This window comes from Vicugna pacos, chromosome 29, assembly GCF_048564905.1.
Source record: "Vicugna pacos chromosome 29, VicPac4, whole genome shotgun sequence".
In the NCBI taxonomy this organism is placed as follows: domain Eukaryota; kingdom Metazoa; phylum Chordata; class Mammalia; order Artiodactyla; family Camelidae; genus Vicugna; species Vicugna pacos.
This window is the reverse complement of record NC_133015.1, coordinates 1,865,965-1,889,054: the sequence shown is the minus strand read 5'-3', so window position 1 is coordinate 1,889,054 and position 23,090 is coordinate 1,865,965.

Here is a 23,090-nt window from a genome sequence, read left to right as displayed (position 1 = left end):
TTTTGCCCTTCAAAAGCAAAATTTCCAATAGTGTTACATGTGTGGTAGATCTATTTCCAGAAAAGCAATATATTGTTTTAAAAAGAGACAAGACATATGAGTAGCTAATGATTAATTATAAGGGAAAATAATTTTTGTGTAACCAGTAATAGTCAAAAGATACAAAAGGTTAGAAGTAAGATATGAATATGTGGATGATCTAAGGGCTAACATATTAATACAGCTATCTATAACCCACTAAACTGACTGAATATATTAAGTGAATACTGTTTTGGTTCTCTCATTACATAATAAAACACCCCAAAACATAGCTAGAAGCTTACAACTACAACAATTATTTATTATCACGTGATTCTAGCTCCACTGTGCAGCTCTTTTATTCCATGGATAGTTGATAGAAGCTGAAGTCAACTGAACTCTCAAATGGGCTGGGATGTCTAGAGCAGCTCACTTACTTGGCTGGCAGTTGGAGATGTACGTTGGCTGGGAATTTAGTTGGGGCTGTTGTCCAAGATGTCTCTCTTTTCCTCTATGTAGCCTTTCCCTATGTCTTGTTCTTTTCAAAATACTGTGACTCAGCTTGAATATTAAAAGTTCTAAGTAGAAGCTGAAGATCTCTCAATGCCCAGCTTTGCAAGTTATGTAGTATCTCCTTTGTTGCACTATATTTGTCAAAGGAAGTCTTCAATCTGGCCAGATTCAATTTAGAGTGGTGATGTGTGGTAGTGTCTTTTTTCAGCCAAAGTAATACATTACATACAGTTTTTAAAAATCAAACACTGAGAAGGTCTTATATGAAAAGTAATGATTTTCTACATGTCCTCAACTCCCTGCACATCCAGTTTTCTGAAATTCTTTTTATTAATAATTAACATTGACTTAACTGTTTCCTGAATCTCATCTTATTCTTCTTTTGTTTTGTTTTGTTTTGTTTATTTGTTTATTTTTCTGGGGCACATTTTCAAGTAATGTCCAGAAAGAGTGTACATGGGACATAATTTTTTCAGTCTTTGATTATTTAAAAATATAATCACACTTGGTTGATTTTTTTGTGGTATAGAATTCTAGATTGAAAATAACATTCCTCCAGAATTCAGAAGGCATTTTTTAACACTTTTTACCACCAAGTATTACTGATAAATAGTCTAAATTCACTCTTTTTCTTGTTCTTTTGTAACTAATACCATGGATATATACAGAGTGGATTGAACTTGAGACCAGCTGATTTGCCTTGCAAAATCCTACAGAGGCCCGAGACTATCAAATTTTTATTATAATAGAATGTGGGAACAAGAGATGGGGCTAAAAGGAAAGCGTAATAGAAATAATAGCCTCTTTTAAAATGTCCATTCCTGAATCCCAGAAATCTGTGAATATGTTACATTAAATGGCTAAAGAGACTTTGCAGATATAATTAAGCTTGTAGATTCTTAAGATAGGAAAATTATCCTGGATTGTCTGGTGAACCCAGTATAATCACAGAAGTCCTTAAAAGCAAAGAACATTCTCTGGCTTGAGTCAGAGAGATGCCGCACAAGGAAAAGATAGAGAGCTGCAAAGCAGGGAAGAGACTCAATCTGTTATGGCTGGAGGGATCCACATGGAAAGAATGAAATGGAATGCAGGTGGCTTCTAAGAGTGAAGATTTTTCTTCTAGTTGATAGGCAGCAAGGACACGGAGACTTCATTCCTATAATCACATGGAACTGAATTTAGCCAACAAACTCAAATAGACCAGAGCAGATTAACCATCCAGTAAAGAACACAGCACTTCTAATATGCACTCAAGGCTGATTTCAGCCTTGTGAATTCCTAAGCAGAGGACCCCACTGAGCCCACCTGGCTTCTGATCTGCAGAAACTATGAGATCATAAATTCGTGCTATTTTAAGTCACTAAGTTTTTGATGATTTGTTACAGCAACAATAGATAACTAATACAGAAGGTCATTAATTGAAATCTGTATTTTAAAAAAATTAACTGTCTTATCTTTTTCCCCAACTCTCTACATGTGGAATACCTGTCAGCAGGATTACTCCCCAACTAATGCCCTCTCCTTCTCAAAAGCACAAATATTTCTCTGAATAATGAGAACCATCTGGACTGCTAGGAGTAGGGCAGAATTAGGAGCTTTGATGTTTCCATATTGGTGGTTTAGGGACCCTCCAGAGAGTTTTCTACTCTCACATCTTTAAGAAAAACCTGCCAGTCAATAATTCCAAAGGATAAAAATGGTCTTTTCTAGAGTAATTAAGTAAATTTTAGTGTGAAAAAAATGGGTTGGACTATTTTTACTCACAGCACTTCTAACACCAAAAGTGTGGTTTGTTTGTTTTCCTCCTGACATGTGTACTGTCTTTTCCAATATCACTTCTCCAACTCTCCAGACACCAACTGGCTATTCTACAATACAATTCCATTCTGACTCTAAGAGTTAGTGTCAGACTCCATAGGTTTAAGGGCTCAGTTTCATTAAGACTGCCCTCCTCTAAAATATCAGCACAAATATCAAGTCCCCAGGTTACTCACACTTATGTCTGACTTGGTTACAAAGTTGAGGGACTCCCACAACCCTCCTCTTCATATTCAATGATTTGCTAAGACTGCTCATAAACTCCAGGAAACATTTTACTATTACAGTTTATTATAGAGGATACAAGTGAACAGCCAGATGGAAACGCACATAGGGCAAGGTCTTGAAGGTTCCCTAGTGAAGGAGCTTCTGACCCTGGGAAGTTGGGGTATGCAACTCTCCTAACACACGGATATGTTGGCCAACTTGTAAGCTCTCTGAATCCATTTGTTTGGTGTGTGTGTGTTTTTAAACAAAGTTTCCATTACATAGGCATAATAATTGATTAAACTGTTGGTCATTAGTGACTGAACTCAATCTCAGCTCCTCTTCCTTCTCCATCAGTTAGAAGTAGGGCTGAAAATTTCAACCCTCTACTCTTGGTTCCTATGGCAACCAGCCCCATCCTGAAGCTAACTTGGAGTTTACTAGTCACCTCATTAGCATAAAATCAGGTATGGTTGAAAAGGGCTAGCTATGAATAAAACATGTTCTTATCACCCCTATACCTTAGAAAATTCCAAAGATTTTAGAAGTTCTGTGTCAGGAATGGGGACAAAGATCAAATACATTCTTCTTATTATGTCACAGAGGCAAACACAAATGATAGGGAAAAAAATGATCACAGATTAAACAGAAAATTCAGTAAACAGAAAGGAACTTTCTAAAAATTAAAAGAAAATAACCAGTAATAGAATACTAGTTTGTGTTCTAGGATTATTTTATAAGATTGCATTAATGATGCAAGAATAGTATACACAATGAAAACAAAAATAAAACAATTAGAAAACATTAAAAAAAATCCTTAGGCAAGCAAAATATAATGATTGAAAGAAAAAACAAGAACTGGAAAGTTGGGGAGAAAATTAATAAACTCTCCCAGAAAGCTGAAAAAATTCATATCATTGGAATATTTATGAGAAAATATTACAAGCATAAAAAAAAAAACCAAGACAGGAAACTCAAAATGCACTTAAACAGAGCTTCAGAAAGTGAGAACAGAGAATAGAGGGGAGTAAAAGAAGTAACACAAAATATTTTTCAAAGTTTCATGAAGGATGTATGTCTAGATTGAAAGGATAAATACAGACATATAATTTAGACCTTTTCCTGGTCACTCAGGTGGAAAGAGAGAATTTCTCTTAGAGACTTATATACCTTTGTTGCTATAAAATTTTACATGACTAGGATTGCTTTTGGGGTAAAGTGATGAGAAGCAGAAGAAAATCGGGACTGCCTCATACTCATGGGATCACAGGGATCACCTCTCTCAGTCCAGGAAACTAGTTTTAGGTATCTGCACTATTGTTCCCACTGCTGCAGCGGAGCTCTGTGTCTGAGGTTCCCCCTAGGGGTAGGGCTGGGAGAGAAAAAGAAAAAAAAACAACAACAAACACACGTATTCTCTGGAACATAGATGTTGGTTTTCAAAGTTGAAAAAGACAAGATTTCTCTTTGAACTTCTGCTTTGCATGCCTGCTGCAGAGTTCTCCATTGGAACCACCCTTGGATTAAAGCCAGAAGATTAAAAAAAAAAAAGAGGAAAAATAGAAAACAGAAAAATCTTGCCTGTTACTGTTTTCTCTTCAGGTTTTGGTATCCCTTTGCGATTCATCTTCTTAGACTTACCAAAATTTGCTATTTGCATTTGACCAGAAGTTTTGCGCATAATCAGCAGCACAGGTAAACGGTAGTGGGCTTATTTCATCTTGGCTGACTGTGAAAGTCTAAATCAGCTTTTGATGTTTAGCTTCAGTATAAGAAGTCCAGCAGAATATGAAAAATATAAGGCTAGAGAAAAAGGTATAAGATTATATATGGAAATGTTAATTAAGTATTTGAGTCAACAATAATTTAGGTTCAACCTGGCATTTGGGCATGATGTTTTACTTTAGGGAGTAATAAACTCATATAAAGGCATACCTCAGAGATATTTGGGTTTGGTTCCAGACACCACAATAAAGTAAGTCACATGAAGTTTTTGGTTTCCCAGTATATATAAAAGTTATGTTCACACTATGCCATAATCTTTTAAGTGTGTCATAGCATTATGTCTAAAAACAGTACATACCTTAATTTAAAAAATATGTTATTGCTAAAAAATGCTAACTGTCATCTTAGTCTTCAGCAAGTTGTAATCTCTTTCCTAGTGGAAGGTTTTGCTTAGATGTTTATGGCTGGTGACTGATCAGGGTGATGGTTGCTAAAGAATGGGATGCCTGTGGGAATTTCTTAAAATAAAACAATAAAGTTTGTTGCACTGATTGACTCTTCTTTCATGAATGATTTCTCTATAGCATGCAATGCTCTTTGAGAGCATGTTACCCACAGAACTTTCAGAATTGTAGTAAATATTCAAAAGCCCTATTGCTGCTTTATCAACTAAGTTTATGTAATATTCTAAATCCTTTGTTGTTGTTTCAACAGTCTTCAGAGCATTTTCACTAGGAGTAGCTTCCATCTCAAGAAACCACTTTCTTTGATCATCCAAAAGAAGCAACTCCTCACCTATTCAAGTTTCATCGTGAGATTACAACAATCCAGTCACATCTTCAGGCTCCATTTCTGATTCTAGTTCTCTTGCTATTTCTACCACATCTGCAGTTACTTCCTCCACTGAAGTCTTGAACCCCTCAAAAGTCTTCCATGAGAGCTGTAATCAACTTCTTCAAAAATCCTATTAATGTTGATATTTTTGACCTCTTTCCATCAACCTCCAGTTGTTCTTGATGGTTCTAAATTGGTGAATTCTTTCCAGAAAGTTTTCAATTTACTTTGCCTAGCTCCATTATAGGAATCACTATGCATGGAAGCTATAGCCTTATGAAATGTATTTCTTAAATAATAAGACATGAAAGTTGAAATTGCTGTTTGATTCATGGGCTGCAGAATGGATGTTGTGTTAAGAGGCATGAATACAACATTACTCTTCTTGTGCAGAACATCTCCATCAGAGCTCTTATGTGATCAGGTACATTGTCATTGAGCAGCAGTATTTTGAAAGGTTTCTTTTTTTTTTTTTCCTGAGCTGTAGATCTCAAGAGTAGACTTAAAATAATCAGTAGACCACATTGTAGAGATGTGTGCTATCATCCAGGTTTTGTTGTTCCACTTGTAGAATGCAAGCACAGTAGATTTAGCATAATTCTTAATGGCCCTGGGATTTTCAGAAGGCAAATGAGCACTGTCTTCAGCTGAAAGTCACCAGCCGCATTAGCCCCTAACAAGAGATTAAGCCTATCTTTTGAGGCTTTGAAGCTAGGCATTGACTTCTCCTCTCTAGCTATGAAAGTCTGAGATGGCATCTTCTTCCCGTATAACACTGTCTTGTGTAAGTTGAAAATTTCTTGTTCAGTGTAGCCACTTTTGTTAATGATATGAGCTCAATTTTCTGGATAACTTGCTGCAGCTTCCACATCAGCAATTGCACTTTGACATTATGAAGATAGCTTCTTTCTTACACTTCATGGGCCAAACTCTGCCAGCTTCAAATTTTTCTTCCTCACCTCTCTCAGCCTTTATAGAATTGAAGAGAATTAAGGCCTTGCTATGGATTATGCTTTGGCTTAAGGGAATGTTATGGCTGTTTTGATCTCCTATCATGACTACTAAAACTTCCTCCATATCAGCAGTAAGGCTGTTTCACTTTCTTATCATTTGTGTGTTCACTGGAGTAGCACTTTCAATTTCCTTCAAGAACTTTTCCTTTACATTCACAGCTTGGTTAACCATTTGATGCAAGGGGCCTAGCTTTCAGCCTATCTCAGCTTTCAGCATGCCTTCCTCACTAAACTGAATCACTTCTAGCTTTTGATTTAAAGCGAGAGACATGCAACTCTTCCTTTCATTTGAACATGAAGAGGCCATTGTAGGGTTATTAATTGGCCTAATTTCAATATTGTGTCTCAGGGAATAGGGAAGCCTGAGGAGAGGGAGAGGGACAAAGAAAGGGCAGCTTGTGGATCAGTCAGAATTCACACAACACTTGTTAAGATTACTGTCTTATATGGGCATGGTTCATGGTACCCAAAACAATTACAATAGTAATGATTATAATAGTAACATCAAAGTTCATTGATCACAGATCACCACAACAAATATAATGACAGTGAAAGTTTTGAAATATTGCAAGAATTACCCAAATGTTGTAAAGAGATACAAAGTGAGCAAATGCTGTTGGAAAAAATGGTGCCCATAGACTTGCTGGTTGCAGGGTTGCCATAAAACCTTAATTTATAAAAAAAAAAAATCTGTGAAACACAGTAAAGTAAAGAGCAATAAAACAAGGTATGCCTGTAAAAGAGTATTATTAAGGAGATATGAACCTTTATGTTAGTGTTAGGATGGAGGCAGCAAAGGTGACTGGCTTGAGATGACTCAGAAAAAGGTGGGATTCTGACCTTTAGACTAAGTGTTAAGGAGAAGAATTGTTAGACATAGGCTGCTATCATGTATCTTTGTCTCCTAAAGAGTGTTTACTACAGTGTCTCAGGCATAGTACAAATGCCATATATGCTCAAAATTTCAGTTGATGATGGCTGAGATGAAGTGATTGAGCTGATATGAAAAAATTAAAGAGTAAGCTCTGTCATAAGCTATTTTAGTTGGATGATAAGTATCTTGTCAGGTATTAAATGAAAGTGACTAAGGCAAAATGGACACATCTTGTTGAGGATGTTAACTTTAAAAAAAGAAAAGAGAGAACCCTAGCAAAGAACAGTGACAGAACAAAAAACTATTTTGTTGAAAGTAATTCTACCAGCAGCTTGTGACTTTAGGCAATGGTTTTGGTAATATTTAGAGAAATGAATAAAAATACTAAAATTCTTTTTTTCCCATTTACTATGAATCATATAGTTTAAGCATTATTAGTCTGAATTTTTCATTAACTGCCACTTTCAGTTGTCAAGTCTTGCCCATTGTTTCTTTGCATCAAATAACAACATAGAAACATCTTAATGAATGCTTTAACTTCTGATACTGATGATTTATTTTTTAAATTAATAAATGCACATTTTAAGCACAGGAAATCCATTTGAAAAATCATTCTTATAAAAGAAAGTTTTCATTGTATCTTTATTAAAATTAGAATATGCATATAAACTAGTCCAGAGAAAGGTTTCTTAACAGAACTCACAAAAGTACTAACTCTAAGAAAAAGTTATTAAATGGACTACATTAAATTAAAAAATATGTCTGTAAAATATCACCTTTAAGAGAAATAAGACAAGCAGAGTGACAAACTGTCCTCATTTGCCCAGAACTGAATGGATTTCCAAAAATGTGAGATTTTCAGTACTAAAAATGAGAGAATTCTGGATAAATTGGGAGTCCAAAGGCAAGGAACAAAAACTGTGGCAATATTTGCAACATCTCTGAAAAAGTGCTGGACAACTGAGGTCACTTACATCCACATAGTTTAATTCTAAGGATTGAAAACATACCACTTACAATTTCTTCCTGAACGCATTTGCCAGGAAAGAAAGGTATAATTATAAATCAACAAACAACCTCACTGCTTTCTTCAAGAAATTCAAGAAAATTAATTTGCTTGAACAATAGGTTGCTCATCTGGAAAAGTAACCTTCTCAAGACAATAAGTTGCTCATCTGGTCAAAAAGTTCACATGAAACAAGTGAAGAAGTCTTGCTTCAAGATCCTGGCCTTTTGTGTCCATCAATCCTTAACTCACGGATCATGCATTTTCCCCAGTCCCAATCAGATATCTGTATTGAAAGAATCTCCTTAAATTTCTTCATCTCAGATATGAAAATCCCATGGATATCCACTCCTTTCTAAAACTTCAGACTATCAAAGTGGTGCTGTCCATTACTGCTGAAGTTTAATAAACTTGGATTTGCTTGATTATCAAATTATTCTAACAGTCTTTTAGAAGAGTTGGCAGTTGACAGGTCTCTTCTAGATTATAAATGAACTACAAATATAAGAAAACGATCAGACTACCCAATTAAAAAATTGGCAGAAGGTTGAGCAAGAAATTTACAAGAAAAAATACACAAACATAGAAAAGGCTCCCCTTTATTATACATCAGGAAAATGCACGTTAAGATCATCCAGCAGAACAGCTCAAATTAAAAAGTGTTGGGGAGGAACTTGCATATACTGGTGATGGAACTATAAATTGGTACAATCATACTGGAAGATTGTTTGCTATTATAACTGAAAGGTGGTGAATATTTGTATATTCTATGATGCAGAATTTCCACTCCTAGATAGAAATCCCAAAGAAATGGTGAATACGGACACTAAAGGACATGCACAAGAATATTAATAACGTATTATTTGTTACAATCCCAAATATTCATCAATGGTAGAAGAGAGAAAGTACTGTGTGTTCATACAATAGAATACTACATAGCAATGAGAATGAACCACAGTATGGACTAATTGCACAAACAATATTAAGAGAAAGAAATTAGTCATAAAAGAGTACTTACTATATGATTCCATTAATATAGAGTTCAAAATAGTCAAATTAATCTCTGGTGTTAGGAGTCAGGATAAAGGTTATCTTTGGGAGATTGCAGCTTGAAGGTGTCTGACTGGGCTTATGCAATATAGTAATGTTTTATTACCTGATCTGGGTGATGGTTACAGAGATGTGTTCATTTAGTTATAATTGAGATGTCCATCTGTTATCTACTTTTCTGCATGTATATATTTTAGTTATCTACTTCTATGTAACAAGCCATCCCAAACTTAGTGGCTTGGGATATGAAAAATCATTTATTTTTTCCATGAGTGTGAAATATATGCAAGGTTTAGCAGGGCAGCTGGTCTCTGTTCCTTGCTATTGACAGGCTTGAAGAGTAAGGGTGACTTGGAATCATCTGAGTGCTCTCAAGTCTAGCAGTTATTACTGGCTATTGGTTTGGACCTTATCTGGGGCTGTATGCTGGAACACCTGTAAATGGCCTTTCCATATGGCTGCTTAGCTTTCTTATAGTGTGGTGATTGGGTTCCAAGAATAAGCATACTAATTGAACAGAGCAGATATACACGATATTTTAATGACCTACTGACATAATGTTACTTTTACTATATTTCAATAGTGAAGATAATGACAGAAGTCTATCCTGTGCCAAGAGGAGGGACATAGGCACCTCTGCTCAATGGGGGGAAGAAAATGTGAGATAAAATATATTACTGTGGTTCTCTGTGGAAGGTACATTTTGCAGCAGTGTGCCATGGTTTTTAAATGCTTCTTAATAAAGACATGGAAAGTTAAAAAATATATAAAATAGCAAACTCTGGTGGTTATTTTTAAGTAGAGAGAGTCTTGATATGCAAGAGAGTCTATGATAAGCAACACATCAAAGTTAGAACGTAGTAATCTGGGGCTATCAACTTTCACAAATTAACTCATCTATTTATTTGTTAATAACTAATTAAGTATTCAGTGGTAGCCAGCTCCTGAGTGTATAAAAATGAGTAAGACAAGGTCCTGGTTCTAATAAGACAAATAATTTAATCATACGTTTAATGCTGCTGTCTAACTTTTGGAGCAAACAGGGTGCTGGCATGGTAAACTCTTAGCAGAGTCGGTCTCTGCTTGAAGGCACCTTACAATATTTCCTGTCTCACTGTTTCCCAATGGGTGTTGCCTACTTTTCATGTGGCCTATATAGTCAATGTGTATTCATTGTCCCTTTGAACCTGGTGTGCGAATCTGCCAATCAGTTCCTTCTGGTGAGCCCCATTACTGCTATTCACATTATCATTGATTTAAATAACCATGGCACTTGGCTTCTCAAGGATACCACTCTGGAGGGTATACAGATTTAGCTGGAATTAAAGTAAATTGGGGCAGTGTATTTAGTTACAGAATATAGCAATGTGTCCTACTAAGGACAGCTTCTTCATCAGGGGAAAGCTATATTTAACTCACTCTTTTCTAATTGCTTTGATGTAGTTTTAAGAGCATTGAAATTAAATCTCATAGGAAACTTTCCCTTTTTATAGATCTTTGGCCTTTCTTAGGTTTTAAAAAAATACATTTACCTCATTTTAGCAAAGAACAAATACTTCTATTAACAGGAAATATATTGTTTTAAAACAATGCATGTTTCAACAACATCTAACATGGATAAATGAATAAGCCTTAATAAGGTTATTGCTTTCCCACACTTTCTCCTTTATAAATTCGTATGAAGATGGGGCACAAAGCAAAGTTGTGTAAACTTGCAGCAGTAGCTACTATGATACCACAAGCAAAGTGGGTCATGATGATTTTCAGAATACATATATATTTTTGATATTTCTGTGTTTATAGTCATGACATAGACAATATGACTGTGATGGCCTACTCCTAGAAATCTATTTGCACAGTGCAGGAGCATCTTCAGTTGGAGAGTTGGTGTGGCCATTTCTGGCATATTTGAGAATCTTTAGAAACAATGCAGAATCACCTGCCAGAGGGTATAGATTTACAGAGTGAGATGCTGGTGCTTACTTGAGAAGGTTTAAGGTGATTTCTCCCATTAGAGTAAAACCATCTTCTAATCTGCTTGGAAAGTTGCAATGACAGGCATATCACATTTCACTCCATCACAAAGCACTCATCCCATTCTCCCCATTCTTTCCATTGCTGAAATCTTCCTCTCTGATTTGAATCCAAATCTTCTTTTAAATTCTTTCTTTTTAGATCTTTAAGTAAAAATCCACTTTAAGATGGATTAAGGAACTTTATTTTCAAGTGCTCAAAGACAATTCTCATGTCTACTTATCCAGAGAAAAAATAGCTCTGTATTTTTGGCCATTCTCCCTATAATGTCTTTTTGGCCCTTCTGTTGCTTTTTTTTTTTCTTCTTCTCATATTAGATTCATTACTACTAGCTAGAGTCATTAACTGTGGTAAAACAAAGTGCCTACACTAAATATTGTGCTAGGTAACTACATATACAAATTTTCATTTCATTTTCAGAGTAATCTCCTGAGGTAGATATTGTGAACTAGAAACCTGAATGGCAAGGCTAAGAAATTTGCCAAAAATTACTTAGTGAATGATGGAGCTGGTTTTCCCAAACAGATCATTTGACTTCATCTCCCACTGTCTCCATGTCTCCATAGCTACCTTAGGAACGAACTTTCATTCATCAGATACTGATTAAAGGATTGATACTACTTAGACCAGCAGTGCTTAAATGTTAGTGGGCACCAGAATCACCTGGAGGGTGTTTAAAAATGCATATTTATGAATCTTACTTCAGAGTTTCAGATTCAGTATGTTTTTGGTGAAGCCTAATAATTTTCATTTCTGTCAGATCCCCAGGTGATGCTGCTGGTCTGAGGATCACACAGTTCAAGAACAATGGATTTAGAGTCCTCTGTGCTTGTCTGCAGGACCCTTTAGTCAGAGCCGTAGTCCGGTGATTAACGCGAAAACAATAGAAAGCATTGTCTTCTCCAAAAAGCCTATCTAGGGGTAGAAGTGCCCCCTCTACCCAGAACACCGTGCTCTAGCTCCCCTGCTCCGCTTCCCCACCGAGTACCACTCTTCTAATCCCATAATCCACTGTGCATGTCTTTGTTACCGTGTTTATCGCAATGTATATAAAAATATTTTTTCTCCACTTCCTCCTATTAGATTGGTGACTTCTTGAGAGCAGAAGCTTCTTTATTTCTCTCTATACCCCTGACATCTAGTGAAGCGCCTGACATTCAGCAGAAACTCAATAGTTTTAGAATGAATGATGAAATAAATATGGCATAGTAATTACATTTATAGGTAGCAGAAAACTATGAAAATAGCTAATATGTCTTTAACATAAAAATTCAAAAAAGTTTTGAAAAGTCTGGGCTGAAATGAAAATGATAAAACATCATAAAGAAAAGGCAAAATTTCAAATATCAGATTCGAAAGGAGTTTTGAATAGTTTTTTTCAAATTTCAAATTTTTCAAATTTTAAATAGTTTTTTCAAATTTTTTTCAAATTTCAGATTCAAAAGGAATTTTGAATAGTTTTTGTTGAAGTTGATGTCAAAAGTCTTAGGGGTTTTAGTTAAATATCAGTTTAGCATCTATCAATAGTATGAAGTAGCTGTTAGGACAATTAATAAACCTTGAAGCTTGTATAGAGTATTTGTTTTTAATACAGTCAGACTATTTGTTGCTTTTTAGTTTAAAGGTAAATGTTTGAAAGAAAAGAGGCTGGTAGAAGAATGGGTTCCTGTTTCTAGTAGTTTCTTATCATACCAAAAGCCAGGTTATCTGTAAAGTATATTGTCTTTGATCTGGTTCTATTTAAATTTTACTTCAGGAATATTTCATTGATTTTTTTTTTTTAATTTAAAGTTGCAAACTTCTAACTGCAGGTTTTTTTTTTTTTCTAGCTGGGAGGAAGCTGTAGCCAATTTCTTATTATAGCATTCACTATTGAAAATAGACTTTCATTGTTCATGCCTCTTTTCACCAACTCCTAATATTTTGAAATGGATCTCTTTTGAAATTAAGGTTCATACATCTAGTCTTAGTTCAGGTAAGGGAACTACTGAAGGGAAGAATGATTTAAATGAAAACCATTTTTTTCCAGCTATTCATGTAGACTTAACTAATTTCCTATTAGAAAAAAATACTTGATAAATGTTTTAGGAAATATTAGATTTAAAATAACTGACATTTTAAATTTTAAAAAACTTACTTTCAGAAAAAAATTAAAAAATGGATTGAAGAAATGGAAAAATTTTAGTTGAATGACTGAGCCCTCTCTGAATATGGATTGGAATGATTAAAACAAATGCTAGAGAGAAACTTATGCTTTTCTATCTTTTATGATATAATTCTATTCCTATTTTTCTCATAATTCTCTGGCCACTCATCCTCTATTTTTTGTTTGTTTGTTTGTTTTGTTTTGTTTTGCTGAACATTTTTTTATGGGCTATAATCTTCCCTCCTTGGAGTTATTCTCAATGTCTCTTTTTCCCTTCCTATAGTAGATTCAGAAAGAATCCTTTTCCATTTGTACCTTTTTATAAATTTAACTCTCATCAATATATAGCTTATCTTAATGCATAATATCCAATTCTATTTATGGCTTCAGGTTCAATCCCAGTTTTTTAGCTGTCTACTTAATTCCATTTAATACCTCAACTGTACTGTTTTTTTCAAATGGGATGCATTGCCTTTCTGTTCCAATCACATCTCCCTCCCAAATTCTCTGGCCATATCAAAATACTATCATTTTCTCAAACACTTAAATTTAAACTTTTACATCAACTTTTAAATGGTCTCTTTTTCCTCTAAATCCTATCAGTGTTTCTTGCAAAGACTGCCTATTCTTTTTCAATCCCCATGGCTATTGCCCAAGTCCATGCTTTCCTTACTGGATATCTCAAACTTTGCTTCACTGTTCACCTTCAGTGCAACCACTCCCATCCCCTAAATCTATAGCAACACCTAGCACAATCCTGTGTGCAACTAACTGGGGCATAATTAGGGAACTCACTCAAGTCAGGAATTTGGAGTCGGATCTTCATAGTTATAGTTAGATAAACATAAGGTCATCTTAGAGTAGGAGAGCTGAATTTTGTCTATATGTGTATAGGAGCCAGGTGGGGCTAACGGGAACCAAGAGAAGCAGTAATATTAAATCATCTAGCAGAGAGATCTAGTGAGTTTAGCAAACTCTAATGAGTTTAGTAGTACACAAAATCAACTGTATTACCCTATATCAGCAGTGAAAATTTGAAGCTATAACAACAGTGAAATTTATAATAACATCAAAGACATAAAATACTTATATATAAATATAACAAAACAAAATACGTGCAAAATTTGTATGCTGAAAATTTCAGAACATTGAGAAGAGAAATCAAAGAAATATGACCATGGTTTGGAATAGTCAATATTGTTAAGATGTCAAGTCTTCCCAAATTGATCTATATTCAGACTTTTTATAGAAAATGTATTTGGAAAAACAAAAGGATTAGAATATCAAAAAAAAGCTGTGAAAAAGAAGAACAAATTTGGAGCATTCAAACTACCTAAATTCAAGATTCATTATAAAGCTACAGTAGTCAGGACAATGAGTATTGGTGAAAGAATAAATGTACAGATATATGAAATGTAATATAAAGTTGAGAAATAGACCTACACAAATGATTTGCAACAAAGGGGCCAGGACAAGGCAGTTCAATGTAGAAAAATAGTATTTCCAACAACTAATGCTAGAATAGTTGGATATTCATATGTAAAAAAGAGGAAGAAAAAATAACTGAGATTCCTACATCATCAATCATCAGAGAAATGCAAATTAAAACCACAATGAGATATCACTTCACGCCTGCCTGAAAGGCTAGAAGACCACAAACTGATAGCCATTTGGACAAGTGATACATATAACATACATTCATATATATATATATATATATATCTCACTATGTATTCATATATACATATATATATGAATCACTATGCTGTGCACCAGAAGCTAACACAACATTTGTGAATCAACTATACTTCAATTAAAAAAAGACCACAAATAATAAATGTTGGCGAGGATGTGAAAAAGGGAAACTGATGTATACTCATGATAGGAATTGGTACAGCCACTGTGGAAAGCAGTATGGGGTTCCCCAAAACACTAAAAATAGAACTACTATATGACCCAGAAATTCTAATCCTGCAAAAAAATCTCCAAAATACTAATTCAAAAAGATACATGCACCCTAATGTTCATAGCAGCATTGTTTATAGTTGCCAACAATATGGAAGCAACCTAAATGTTCATCAACCTATGAATGGATAAATTAGATGTAAAATACAGACACACACACACACATACACACAATGGAATACTACTAAGTCATAAAAATAATGAAATTTTGCCATGCGCAACAACATGGATGAATTTGGATGGTATCATGCTTAGTTAAATGAGTCAGAGAAAGACAAATACTGTATTTATCACTTATATGTGGGATCTAAAGAAAACCAGACTAATGAATATAACAACAACAATAAAAAACAGACACATATAGAAAACAAATTAGTGATTAGCAGTGGGGAAATGGAAGCGGGTACGGGCAAGGTAAGATTAAGGGATTAAGAGGTACAAACTACTATGCATAATAACTAAGCTACAAATATATATAGTATAGCACAGGGCATAGAGTCAATATTTTATAAGAATTATAAATGGAAGATAATATCTAAAAATTGTGAATCATATGCAACTTATATAATATCATACATTACCTATACCTCAATAAAAAAATTCTCATAGTCCTAAATTCTTATAAAAAATGTGCAGCAAATAGAACTGTCAAATATCAATGAGTATGCAGAATTTTACTGCCACTTTGGAAAAAAGTTTGGCAGTTTCCTTAAAGTTATATGTACATTTATCATATGACTCAACACTCTCACTTATAAGGAATTTACCTTAAAGAAATGAAAATCATGTCCACACACAAAAATGTATGCAAATATTTATATTGTTATCACTCATAATTGCCAAAATCTGAAAACAACTGAAACATCCATCAACTGGTGAATGAATAAGTTAACTATAATAAGTATATTCAATGGAATACTATTTAGCAATAAAAAGTGAAATACTGATGCATATAATTATGATGAATCTCAAAAATATTAAGAGAAAAAAGTCAGTTTCAAATGGCTATCTAGTATATGATTCCACTTAGGTGTCCTCTGGAAAAGGTAAAACTACAAAGCCAGAGAACAGACTAGTGGTTGCAAGCTCTGGCAGTGGGAGAAGAAAACTGATTACAAAAGAGCACAAAGAAACATTTTGGAATGATGAAATGTTCTATCTCTTTTCTGTAGTGTTATTGACACAATCATATGCATTTGTAAGATTTCATAGAGCCATACACCTAAAAATGTCAATTTCACAATGTGTATAATCTTGACTAAAAATAAGATAAAGGTACCTTATATGTAATGGAAGATCATGCTTAAGACAAAGTTTTTAATTTCTAAAAGTGAAACATTAATCTGTTGGCAGGTATAACTTCCATGTATCTTTATTACAAGTTTCTTGGAGTTTTTATGGATTCCTCAGTGATGTACAGTTAAATACTGACTGAAAGTAAATATGTTCCTGGATTTATTTTCAATTTTCTTATCATCCTTTCCCTGGCTTTTAAAGATCACTTTATCAGAAAGAAATGTGAAAAAATGTTAATAGTGGTTGTTATCTTTGGAGGTGGGGTTACATGATTTGAACATTTTATTCTTTATGTATTTTTATATTTTCTGACTTAATTATAATTAACACATTATTTTTCTAATCAAATACTTATGAAAATATAATAGTACTCAAAATTACATTAAGATTTCGATTTGAAGATATCTGACTTTCTAGAGCTATTCTCCATCACCCACCCGCAACCACACACAGATAGTTGCTTTCTTGAAGCCACTTGTTTAATTTAGGTTGCTTCCTAAGGGATTTACGGATGTTGGTCACTGAACAGCTTTGCAACAAAAAAGGTTACTTCAAGTAGGCTGTGTTGAAAGTAGTGCCTATTTCTGACTTGCATAGAATTATGTCTTTACCCACAATGTACACAATCTGTATGAAATATAGCCTTTTTTATGTTCAAATATATACACCTACGTAAGCACAAATTAAAAATTCACAAGATCTAGGTTGGATTTTGTGTAATATGTGTGGGCCATTCATTGCTGAAACTATTTTTCTTTATCTCACATCACACTCAGAGTTCACAGAGATGGCAGGAATATTTTTTAAATGCCACCCCTATTTAAAAATGAGTGCATAGACTATTTTAAAGCCATCATTAATGTTATGAATGTATCATAATAAAAACCTGGAAAAATCAGGAAATGTAGATACATCTTTATCTATGTCTATGTCTTCTCTCTGTCTGTCTGTCTATCTATCTATCATCTATCCATCCATCTCCAAATTCTTACTACTTAGGAAAGACTGCTGTTAACATGTAAGGGCATTTTGTTTAAGGTATTTCTCTCTACACAATAATGACTAGTGTATGTATTTAAAATTATTCCATATTTGCATTGTTTCTCTGGTACTTACATTGGTAAAATTAAAATGCAGGGTTTTCCACTGTCTACTCTGCTACTCAGATTATTTGGAACATAAAAATCTCTTCTTATCACATGCTTTTCTTACAATGAATTAGAGAATACAACTTGGTAAGATCCTGTGACACTTCATTTTACTTATTTTGTTTTCCCATCAATATGCTAATTTTCCTACATTCACTGAGCTCCTTTTCAATTCCTCTCCCCTTTAGTCTGTTATATCTAGGGTTGGAAATAAGAGGGCATTAATGTTAATAATCTTCCTGCCTTCAACATGACCCATAAAAGAACTATTTTCTATTTAAATCAGAATTCTTGGCATAGAGTATTTTCATTCCTTTCTAATTTTATTTTGCTTTTTAAACACAGTTCCTTTACCTTATTTTCTTTCTTTTTGTCCTATTTTTTAGAAACAATTGATTCTATTTTCCTTACCTACCTTATAACTACAGAAATTGCTCTAAAGTTTTAGAACTACACTGTAAAATAATTAAAACTATACTACTTCCTCTACAAAGTATTAACTCCACAAAATAGTAGGATTTCCAAATGAAAGAGAGCTGGACATAGGTACAAAGGGATACGAATCTTTTCTTTTACTGCAAACTCCAAAGTTTTCTTTATGAATATGTGGTTTTTAATTTAGCTCTAATGATTAAAAATACATTAAAAATGGAAGTTACTGCATACTATTGAAAGAATTCCATTTACCTTTGCCTTTGAGGACAGAGACCTCTCTGATACAATGATTTATTTCACAATCTTCAAAAAGAAAAACTCAGTTGTGATACCTTGTAATAAAATGAGAGACCAAAGAGATGGGTCTTATGTACTTCCTTAAAGGTCAACCACCACATAAAATAAACAGTTTTATTAATAAATGTCTGAAAATGTTTCGGGGCAAAATAGACACTGAAATGGCAGTATTAAGAAGAGCCTAGGACAAAAATTGTATATTAAATTTGAAAACAAATACATCTCTCATTTTAAAACTATACTTTTGCTGTAGTTGGAAGTGTCTAAGTGAAGCCCATGTGGGATCCATAGCATGAGAACCTCCCTACTTTAGTGATTATTTCTCAGTCAGGGTTAAACAACAGAGAAGACAATTAAAGTCATTTCTTGCTTCTAACATTTGTTAGTCAATGTTTCCATAACCAATGTGGATGAAGAACTGGTATATTTAAACAGATTTTTAAAATACCACATTTTACTTTACAATTCAGACCTTCCAGTGATATAAAGACCTTTCCCAGAAGTAACACTGGGAATCTGTTTTTGAGAAATAGTGTGAGATTTGGTTGTGAGTTCAGCTCCCAATTACCGTAAGTTTTTAAAAAATTGTCTGATGCAATAACTATATTATTATTGATAGGATCAGCTTGAGGTGTGTTGCCACTTCTCACTCGAGTTCCACTGGTACCGTGTCTAGGCTTCCTACAGTAAACAGGGGTAACTTGGGGACTGATAGTTTCTCAGATGCTGGGATCAATGCTCTTTTTGAACATGGAGGGATCTGAAGTCTCCTGCACCTGGGGTAGAAGGGTAAGTACTTTGCTGGAGGTAGAACAGAGTCAAAGGATCTGTGTTATACAGAGCACTCAGGATTAGTACCAATAAGGGTAACGGATGTCTGTGAGTCAATGTCCAGCCAGGAGCAGGTGACTCAAAAAGAATTTAATATGAGAGCTTAATTTCAAAGGCATTAGAAGAGTTAAAAGGCAGAGGAAGGTGAAGCAAAGCAGATATTACAAACTGCAGGAAGTTACTGCTTTCTCTGGGCTGCAGGGCCAAGGGAGAAAATGGAGTTTCCCAGGACCTGGAGCTTGAGCCACATGGGGCAGCCAGAAGGAACTAGGTCCTGGAGGGAAGGCCTGCCTGACGGCCCAGGAACAACCAAGGAGACCAGCTTCTGCAAAAATGCTCCCTGAAACAAAAGGAGGGGGAAAATCATGCTGGTCTCTCATCTCCTTCCATTCTTGTCTTTTGCAGGTACCTCCTACTGCCCAAACCTAACAGAAAATCAGCTAGTAAGAGATCCAGGAAAATGTAACTCTGTAGAAATCAGAGCAGACAAGGGGCAGGGGGGGAAATGAGGGCAAATGGAAATCACTAACTCCCTATGGCTATGCGTGGTGTTGTACAAACAGTTCCCAGGCTGGACTTTGGAGATCGTGTGAAGTTTATCCATCCACAAAGGAGGTTTATGCCTGAAATACCAAGGTTAACTTGGTTACCAAAAGGCATGAGACACAAGATTTGGGTTGTTTCAAACAGTGGAAAACAAAGCGAAATTCTTCTTTTCACTTGGGCAAAAAGGAATGCAGTTCTTTAAGGAGCAGTTCAAGTTCAGTGCCTAGAAGGTGCAGCAGGAGAGATGAAGCAAGTATGACTGTCACTACAGTGGGGACCACAGCCATGGAATGGAGTAGGGCTGCTGTCTTGGTGGCAAGTGTTCAGAGGAATGAAAGATGAAGGTGGCAGAGTCATCAGTACCTCATGCTTAGAAAAGCTTGTGACATAGCAGAGGGGACAGTCTCCAGGGAGGCGCAGGAAAAGCAGCAGCATGCATTCTCTGAAATCTGCAGGAAAGGAATTTGGATGGGATTTCTCATGCTTATTTACATAAAATGGTCGAGTTAGAACCAGCCTTTGGAAAGTAGAGGATAGTGACTAAAACCTGGGAGAATAAGGGCTCTATAATTAGAAGATACATTTATGGTGTTAATAACAAAAGTAATAGAAATAATTACTAGTGTCTACTGGGTAATTATGCACTGTGCATGGTGCTAAGTTAGTCTCTCATTTAATTTCACAACCACCGGTGTAGCACATGCTCTTATCCTTACTTTACAGATGAGGAGAGTAAGGCCTAAAGTCAGGTCTCACAGCTGATCACATAGTTTGGGCCTTTTGACTTCAGAGACTTCTTATTCAACCACCATGCTATGCTCTCCCACTAAGTAATCTCTGTGATGTTATTATATAATTTCATTAATCTTAATACTGGCTACTCTTTCTCTCTTTTAAGTAGTAAATTTGGAAGATTTTCTAGGTCATGTATGTTACAGAAAGAAGGTTAATTTTCTTAAGAAGAATGCATTATCTCCAAAGGGTAAGACAGGTCTTTAACAACTGATTCCTCCAGAAAGGGTATTTTTGGCCCTAATTCAATCTGGCTAGGTGCCATCCATCTGGCTATGCATCCTGATTGACTTATTCAGTAATTTGACTCATTGAAGAAGCCTACATGCACAGCCTACTTCTTAGGAGACCTCTTACAAACAGAAATAAAAACTGTACAGATGTGACTGAGCTGATGAAAAACAATGAAGTTTCTAGTTAAAAAATACTGCAAATCCTTTCTCACACCATCTGAATTTATAATGCCAGGAAGGAAAACTTTCACATTGGTTAACAGGATAAGCATTTCTTCCTGAGGATTCGAGTCTTCTATAAAATGACCAAGAAATCCCACATGGCCCATATCTCATTCCCTGCCTATCTTAATGAAGCAATGATTTAGAATTTCAGTTTCTGAAGTAAGTCATAATATAACAGCAGCCAAAATTCAGCTGGAAGTAAAATGCTCTGGAACAACTCTCCTTTTGAGGAGAGAAAAAGTTGTACTGTTCTTCATGCCAAAGACCAGTATGGAAAACTGCATGATACTTTAGTTCCTTGCATGTGCAGGGAGAGCTGCCCATTTGTCTTAACCTTGATCTTTAAAGCTAACAACAAAGATTTATTAGATAGAATACAAAAATATGAATCAGAAAAGAAAAAACTGATAAATTGGACTCCATCACAACTACTTCGTAAAAAAAAATTTTAAGAAAATAAAAAGCAAGCCACACATTGAAAGAAAATATTTGTTAAACAACCACCTAATAAAGAACTGGTATCTAGAATATTCAAAAATATCTCAGCTCAATGGCAAGAAAACAAACCACCTGATTTTTTAAAATAGGCAAAAGATTTGAACAGACTCTTCACCAAAGGAGATGTGTAGAAGGAAAACAAAACAAACAAACAAACAAACAACTCCAAAAATCAAAACAAGCAAACAAAAAGCACAAAAGGATGCTCAACATCATTAGTCCTTAGGGAAATGTAAATGATAACCACATTGAGAGATCATAACACACCTCTTAGAATGACTGAAACTAAAAATCTCATAATCTTAAGTGTTCACAATAATGTAGGAGAAGTGGAACTCACATTATGTTGCTCATAGGAATGCAAGATTTTGTTGCCACTTTGGAAAACTGGAAGTTTCTTTTAAAGTTATACATATACTTAACCAGATTAGGGGTAAATTCAGAGCACAACAGGCTTTTGATCCCAGTTTGATTCAGAATAGGGGGTGATACGGCAGATGGGTGAAGAATGCCAATACATTACCACCACAGGAAAAACACAAAGCTTGTATTTTATCAGCAGGCAATCAGTGCTATCCCTATTAATGAGTTCCATTCTTTTTGTATACTTTATATCACAGTATTGATTAAGTATAAGAGAGAAATATAGTTTTTGTTTTAAAGTATTAAACTGGACAGAGGAGTTATCAGATCACCTCCTTGTGATAACAGCCCTATATTATAATTTGTATTGGAGTTTGACCTATTACTGAGTCCTTAGTGAGCACACTTAGGGTGGGGTTATTCTATTGGGTACTTTGGGAAAAAAATAAAAAATAAATGACAACTTTAGACTTATTTGGAAATCATAACTCTTACTATTGCTTGCTGACCTGTGCTAAGAAAAATTGCTGAGGGCTGTACACAGAGCATCTTATTTATTTTTTACAACATCTCTATTGTCTCCATTTAATAAGCAAGGAAATTGAGTCCCAGAAAAGATGAGCAACTTTTCCAAAGTCACTGTCAATAAGGAGCAGGGAGGAGTTTAAAAAAAAGATCTGTCCAACTCTAATTCTAAAACCTAAGCTATTGGTCACCGTATTGTTGACCCAGCTAGCTGCACTCTCAACCTTACTGCTCTTTGCCCATGTATCAAGGCTTCTGGTTTTCTATTTTCTTAATAGGTTGTCTTAGTACCAAAATTGAAAAAGAAGGGGAAAGGGAACCCTGAAACACACGAAGATACAGGAACCTAAAGGGATAATCATTTTTAAAAAATGGAAAATAAGAAAAAATAACCATATCTAAAAGACATAATGATGAGAAAATAAAACTATTAGCTTAGGTTATTCTCAGACAGCCCTGTCTCACTCCTAAAATGTCAGTGTTAGAAAAAAGGCTTACATTTGTTTAGATAATGAGGTGATGATGCGAAATGGTACAGCCTGAGCTGTGAACTACGAATAGAAATCTCTTGACTAGGTAAGCATAACAACCCCTCCCATTCCTCTGACTGAAATATGAATAGATCTAAGAAAAATAAAAGCTAACTGGGCAAACTTCTTATTTTGACTCAATACTAATATGCTAGTAGAGACATT